General features: G+C 39.4%; 1 long non-coding RNA gene across 1 annotated transcript; it reads right to left on the bottom strand.

Annotated features, from left to right (window-relative positions):
* Positions 1 to 1,169: 1,169 nt before the first annotated feature.
* LOC122804068 lies at positions 1,170 to 7,069 on the bottom strand. The gene is made up of 3 exons (XR_006365165.1): positions 7,016 to 7,069; positions 2,381 to 2,416; positions 1,170 to 1,205 (listed from the first exon to the last, which is right to left on the bottom strand). It is a non-coding gene; the product is annotated as an uncharacterized LOC122804068 (long non-coding RNA).
* Positions 7,070 to 7,744: the final 675 nt, after the last annotated feature.

Raw genomic sequence — 7,744 nt, 5'->3', positions numbered from 1 at the left:
AGATTTATTATATGTCGTAATTTTACTCAAATACTATTTGATTATACCAGGCTAAACATTCTTCACCTCAAATACAGTCTTCTTGATGTTACAAGATGAATTACACCTACTGCAATTGCTTTCTAACTCCCCGAGAGACCACTGTCCTACTGTTCCTATACTTTTAAATGTAAGAAACTCCTACCACAAATCATCTAAAGTAGAACTGTCCCTGAGAATTCTGGATGTGGCCATCTTACTGAGCTCAGAAATATAGACACCTTTGCCTTCTACAAGTCTTCTGAGCTAATTTCTGCCCTCTTCACTCTCTATAATTTCTTGTACTCCATCCAAGATAGGCTATAGCACCTCAAAACAAATTCACATGGCACACTACACCCTAAGATCAATAACATTATTAGATAATTCATAAAACACAGAAACAAATCCTAATCAAACCAAAAGTCTAGCCCCACTAACACAAACAATTATAATGCTGGAGCATGACCAAGATTCTTACTGAGAGCAGCAACTGGTGAAAGCTCTGTGACTAAAAACTTTTCTTTGACAGAAAATGTAATTAAAAAAATTAAAATTTGGAAGTACTTGTTGGTTAATTTTATTCATTAACAGTCAGAGAAAAATATTATTTTATAGCTTCAAGTTCTTCAAAACCTATAATTTTTCTGTCAGAATTTCAACTGCTTGGTTAAGAGAGAAGCAACTTCAATGTGAATCACTCAAGAAATGGGTACTCAGGATTTTTGTGTTAAAAATACATCTAGTCGATAATATTTAGTATGCGGGATATATTACTAAAAATAGACAAACTGGATACCAAACTAGAAAGTTTCAAAGAAAAGATGATAAAGAGGATGAAACATTTTGAAATTCTTATGAATATGAAACAACAAGGTGCACAAATCAGCAGCATGGAAACACTTTGAATTGTCATGAAAGAAGAATAACTGAAGGCGAGTCTCAGACTGAATTTTTTTTAAAAGAAAATAACTGGCTCAGAAAAAAAAATGATGGTTTAGAAAAAAGAATGAGACAAAGTAGCATTTGAATCTATGATATATCTGAAAAGTAGAGAAACAGTATGATAAATGTCTTCTTAACTACCTGGCTAGATAAAAAATTAAATCTACCTGAAACTTTATCTTTTGAAATTAAAACAATTCCGGGTCTGAACTGTCTGCAAACAGCTAAAGTTAACTTTGAACCTAACACCACTCTTAAGTATTCCATTGCGGTACCACATTTATCATTCTTATAAGAAAAGCGCAGTCTGGGCCTGAACTGTCTGCAAACAGCTAAAGTTAACTTTGAGTATGTGTCTACCTGTTTGAGCCAATATTCATTTTTCCCCTGGAGAGCACTCTGCTTTGGCTTGTAAGCACTCTGCTTTGGCTTGTAAGCACTCCCCCCCCCCCCCACACACACACACACTCATCTTCCACTTTCTCTCTTATTCCCTTCTGTTAGTAAATAGTATCCATAACTGATCAATACTGTGTGTTTGTTAATTTAAACTGAGACCACAGTAGCCTACTGATACAAGTTTATCCTGTTTTTCCACCTGAAAAATGGTTAAGAAATGACTTACAGTTTCAGAGCAGTCCTTGGTCAATTCTGATTGTTTCTTCAACACAAACTTGTCTTTGCTTTGGCTCATTAGCAGCAGTACTAAAGAACTGCCTGCTCACACCCTTGTTCACCCCTCCCCCTTCCCTGTTTATTACCTTAAGCCAATCCCAAAGTTAATAAATATTACCAGTGGCAGGCACCATTTTTAAAACTACAATCCACTCTGCCACAGGCCCTATAAGGAGCTCAGTGTCTCTCCAGTAAGTGTTTTACAACTGTATATGCCTATTTATGTTGAATTGTGTTAGACATTTTACAACTGTATATGTTCATTTATGTTCTATTGTGTTAGACATTTAATGTGATTTGTGCTTTATTATTGGAAGTTACTATGGCATGCTAGCATTTTGTCTGCACCAAGTTGTTTTTAGTATAATAGTATGGTCTATTTGCATAGCTGCACCTTGTTCACTAATGTTATTCATGTAAATGTGTTGTGTGTAGACAGCTCATACTGGTGTCTAATTATTTCTATATAATTGTGCTGTTACTGGTGGATAGAATCACGTTAGAGACCCAGGACAGAGTGTTGCTCGCTATATTATTATCTGTGACTGCATAACTGTCTGATGAGGTTTCTTCTAACAGATGTTTTTCCATTTAGCTCAGTATCTGCATATACTAGTAGATAGTTCAAGACATGTTTTCCTGTATGCAGTAGCTATTTGCTCAGTTTGTTTCTTGTAATCTTTATAGTATATCTTTACCATCTCAAAGTGCTTACTCCTCTCTGTACTCTTCTTTTCTAGACCTAACACCACTCTTAAGTATTCAACTGTGGTACCACCTTTATCATTCTTATAAGAAAAGTGCAGTCCAAGTCTGAACTGTCTGTAAACAGCTAAAGTTAACTTTGAGCATGTGTCTACCTGTTTGAGCCAATATTCATTTTTCCCCTGGAGAGCACTCTGCTTTGGCTTGTAAGCAGCCCCCCCAACACACACACTCATCTTCCACCTTCTCTCTTATTCCCTTGTGTTAGCAAATAGTATCCATAACTGATCAATACTGTGTGTTTGTTCATTTAAACTGAGACCACAGTACCCTACTGATACAAGGTTATCCTGTTTTTCCACCTGAGAATTGGTTAAGAAATTACTTACAGTTTCAGAGCAGTCCTTGGTCAATTCTAATTGTTTCTTAAATACAAACTTGTCTTTGCTTTGGCTCATTAACAGCAGTACAAAAGAACTGCCTGCTCACACCTTTGTTCTCCCTCTCTCCCTTCCCTGTTTATTAACTTAAGTCAATCCCAAAGTTAATAAATATTACCTGTGGCAGGCACCATTTTTAAAATTACAATCCACTCTGCTACAGGCTCCATGAGGAGCTCAGTGTCTCTCCAGTAAGTGTTTTACAACTGTATATGCCTATTTATGGTGAATTGTGTTAGACATTTTACAACTGTATATGTTCATTTATGTTGAATTGTGTAAGACATCTAATATGATTTATGCTTTATTATTGGAAGCTACTATGGCATGCTAGAATTTTGTCTGGACCAGGTTGTTTTTAGTATAATAGTATGGTCTATTTGCATAGCTGCACCTTGTTCTCTAATGTTATTCATGTAAATGTGTTGTGTGTAGACAGCTCATACTGGTGTCTAATCATTTCTATATAATTGTGCTGTTACTGGTGGATATAATCACATTAGAGACCAAGGACAGAGTGCTGCTCGCTATATTTTTATCTGTGACTGCTTAACTGTCTGATGAGGTTTCTTCTAACAGATGTTTTTCCAATTTGCTCAGTATCTCCATATACCAGTAGTTGGTTCAAGACATATTTTCCTGTAAGCAGTAGCTATTTGCTCAGCTTGTTTTTTGTAATCTTTATGATATATCTTTACCATCTCAAAAGTGCTTACTCCTCTCTGAACACTTCTTTTATAGAGATAACACCACTCTTAAGTATTCAACTGTGGTACCACCTTTATCATTCTTATAAGAAAAGCGCAGTCTGGGTCTGAACTGTCTGCAAACAGCTAAAGTTACCTTTGAGTATGTGTCTACCTGTTTGAGCCAATATTCATTTTTCCCCTGGAGAGCACTCTGTTTTGGCTTGTAAGCAGCACCCCCCCCCCCCACACACACACACGCACTCATCTTCCACTTTCTCTCTTATTCCTTTCTGTTAGCAAATAGTATCCATAACATGTTCATAGGTTGGTACTAGGCTATTATCCATAGGGCCTATACAAGCCTAGCCATAACAATTCCCTGGCTATTTCTTCCCACACTATTTACTACACTGGACCCTTGTCTAGCAGGGTGACTGACATGATCCCTGCAGTGAATTTCCTTTCTCCCATCCAATCGGCAAGGTTTCTTTTGAAGAGGCACTCTGCTTGACATGTATGGGAAATCTATTCCAGAGTCTGGGGAGTCTCTGGGTCAGGAACCTGTCCCTCCAGCATGTTTTGTTTATTGTGATGACAAGGTTTAGATCCCTGGAGTGTGCGGCTTTGAGGGATTGAGATTTTTTTTAAGTGTAGCATGTCCAACAGCTCTGGGTTTGACATGGCCTTGTATGTTAAGCAGAGATCGCCTCTGAGTAAACAATATGCGGCAGAGTATAGCTGGAGTATTTTAAGGCGGTCAGCATAGGGCATCTGCTTTAGAACTCTGATTCTTTTAGTGAGGTATTTTTGTGGCCTTTCCAATTGTTGCAGATGTCTTGAGAGGTACATACCAAACGGGGCGTTGTATTCTATAATGGGTCTAATGAGGGATGAGTACAATGCAACAATGACCTCCTTTTTTCTGGATGAAAAGCCCTTGATCAGGTGTGCCACATAGAAGGATTTCCTGACTGTTGTGGCAATGTGGTTATTGAAGGTGAGACCACTGTCCACCTGTGTCCCTAAGTCTCTTATCACACTTTCAGAGGTTATTGTACTGCCACCTATATGGTAATTCATGGGTACATGTTTTTTCCCCAAATGGGGATAACTACACAGTTCCTGGCATTGAGCTTGAGCCCATGGCTCTGGCACCAAGCATCTGTTCCTGTAAGGCCCTTTTGTAGAGTATCCACATCATTTGGGGATTCAATAATGGCTCCCAGTTTGCAGTCATCTGCAAACTTTGTTAGCCTGAGTCCCTTAGTGTTGGCCTGTACTTTAGAGAAGTAGATGCCAAACAAGAGCGGTCCCAAGACTGAACCCTGAGGTACTCCACTTGGCTGGAGCTGGATTTAGAGTCAGCTACCTTTACAGTGTGGGTTCTATCAGTAAGCCAGTTAGCAACCCATTGGGTGACATAGAGATTAACGCCCAGCTTAGTAAGTTTATCTATGATTCGAGAGTGGGGGATGGTGTCAAAGGCCTTGGCAAAGTCTAGACAGGCTGAGTGGACCACCTTACCCTTTTCCATGGCTCTGGAGAATGATTCGAAGAAGTCAATCAGATTCAGGAAACAAGATTGGCCCTTCACAAACCCAAAATGGGTGGGGTTCAGTGTTTGAAGGTTGCCAATGTCTTTGTTTATAAGTTCCATGACAATACGCTCCGTGGCCTTGCAGAAAAGGCTCGACAGACTGATGGGATGGTAGTTTCTGGGATCCAAGGTGGATCCCCCCTTGTGGAGTGGGATAACTGTAGCTCTGTGCCACTCAATGGGCACGAAAGCTGAGGTGAGGCTATGATTAAACATGACACTTAGGTGAGGTGCCAAGTCATATTGTAGTTCATGTAGTACACAGCCCACGATGTCATCTGGTCCCATAGATGCTGTATTCTTAGCTTTGGAGAGTGCATTTTTTACCTGTGTGGCCATTATTACCGGAATTTGTCAATCTGCAGGTATTGAGATAGGCCATTTAGGGGGTGAGAGGGGGTAAAGTTGCTACTGAATCAATCTGCCAGGATATTGGCAATATCATTGGGATCAGTATATTTAATGCCATTCTGTTTTAGCTCAGAGCAGATCTGAGCATTGCCATTTAGATTCTTGGCATAGTTATAGAATGCCTTGTGGTTGTCTTTGGAATCTTTGGCAATTTTATTTTCGTAACTAGCTTCGGAGGATTTTATGAGGGATCTCAGTTTCTTACTGAGGCTGGTAAGGGAGTTTTTTGCATCCTGGGACTTTCCTCTGCAACAGTTTCTTCCTTTTGTTGTAAAGTTTGTTTATAGCAGGAGACCACCAGATTGGCTTCCTTTTTTTGGATGAGAGCATCTTGGTTCTATTTGGAATGGCACAATTCATGCATGAGTGGATATGCTTGGACAGTGCCTTAGTATAGGATTCTGCAGTTGAACTTTCAGTTCCCGTCTGCATGGGTGGCATGAAGTTTGTCACTTCTGACTTGAGTAGCATGAAGTTGGCTTTAGAGAATTTTTTTATGGAGGTTTCCTTACTGGAGGGTGAGGGTGAGATGTGGATGTTAAGGGTGATTAGCTTATGGTTAGACCTGACTAATGAGGGGGTGACCATAGGTGTGGAGCATCGATTTCCTATGTGTGTTTCTTAATTTAAACTGAGACCACAGTAGCCTACTGATACAAGGTTATCCTGTTTTTCCACCTGAGAATTGGTTAAGAAATGACTTACAGTTTCAGAGCAGTCCTTGGTCAATTCTGATTGTTTCTTAAACACAAACTTGTCTTTGCTTTGGCTTATTAGCAGCAGTACTAAAGAACTGCCTGCTCACACCCTTGTTCTCCCTCTCCCCCTTCCCTGTTTATTAACTTAAGTCAATCCCAAAGTTAATAAATATTACCTGTGGCAGGCACCATTTTTAAAATTACAATCCACTCTGCTACAGGCCCCATGAGGAGCTCAGTGTCTCTTCAGTAAGTGTTTTACAACTGTATATGCCGATTTATGGTGAATTGTGTTAGACATTTTACAACTGTATATGTTCATTTATGTTGAATTGTGTTAGACATCTAATATGATTTATGCTTTATTATTGGAAGTTACTATGGCATGCTAGAATTTTGTCTGGACCAGGTTGTGTTTAGTATAATAGTATGGTCAATTTGCATAGCTGCACCTTGTTCTCTACTGTTATTTATGTAAATGTGTTATGTGTAGACAGCTCATACTGGTGTCTAATCATTTCTATATAATTGTGCTGTTACTGGTGGATAGAATCACATTAGAGACGCAAGACAGAGTGTTGCTCACTATATTTTTATCAGTGACTGCATAACTGTCTGATGAGGTTTCTTCTAACAGATGTTTTTCCAATGTGCTCAGTATCTCCATATACCAGTAGTTGGTTCAAGACATATTTTCCTGTATGCAGTAGCTATATGCTCAGTTTGTTTTTTGTAATCTTTATGATATATCTTTACCATCTCAAAAGTGCTTACTCCTCTCTGAACACTTCTTTTCTAGAGGTAACACCACTTTTAAGTATTCAACTGTGGGACCACCTTTATCATTCTTATAAGAAAAGCACAGTCTGGGTCTGAACTGTCTGCAAACAGCTAAAGTTACGTTTGAGTATGTGTCTACCTGTTTGAGCCAATATTCATTTTTCCCCTGGAGAGCACTCTGCTTTGGCTTGTAAGCAGCACCCCCAAAGCCCCCCCCCCCCCACACACACACACACTCATCTTCCACTTTCTCTCTTATTCCCTTCTGTTAGCAAATAGTATCCATAACTGATCAATACTGTGTGTTTGTTAATTTAAACTGAGACCACAGCAGCCTACTGATACAAGGTTATCCTGTTTTTCCAACTGAGAAATGCTTAAGAAATGACTTACATTTTCAGAGCAGTCCTTGGTCAATTCTGATTGTTTCTTAAACACAAACTTGTCTTTGCTTTGGCTCATTAGCAGCAGTACAAAAGAACTGCCTGCTCACACCTTTGTTCTTCCCCTCCCCCTTCCCTGTTTATTACCTTAAGCCAATCCCAAAGTTAATAAATATTACCTGTGGCAGGCACCCTTTGTCACTATCATATGTTCATTTATCAGTTTACTCTGTTACTTGATTGTTTCCAGCCCCCTCATAAGAGCTACTAACAGGGTCTCTACCCACTTCTCTCCCCACCCTGTTCTCTATTACTTCCCACCCCCAGTGTTCCTACCTTTATTACACTCACAGACCCCCCCACCCATATTTCCAATAGCCAACCACAGGGCTAACCCAACACT

The sequence above is a fragment of the Protopterus annectens genome, chromosome 6.part0 (genome assembly GCF_019279795.1).
Source record: "Protopterus annectens isolate FY-2018-M chromosome 6.part0, PAN1.0, whole genome shotgun sequence".
Taxonomy (NCBI): Eukaryota; Metazoa; Chordata; order Ceratodontiformes; family Protopteridae; genus Protopterus; species Protopterus annectens.
The sequence above is the reverse complement of the archived record's forward strand: the minus strand, read 5'-3'. Positions and strand labels throughout refer to the sequence as shown.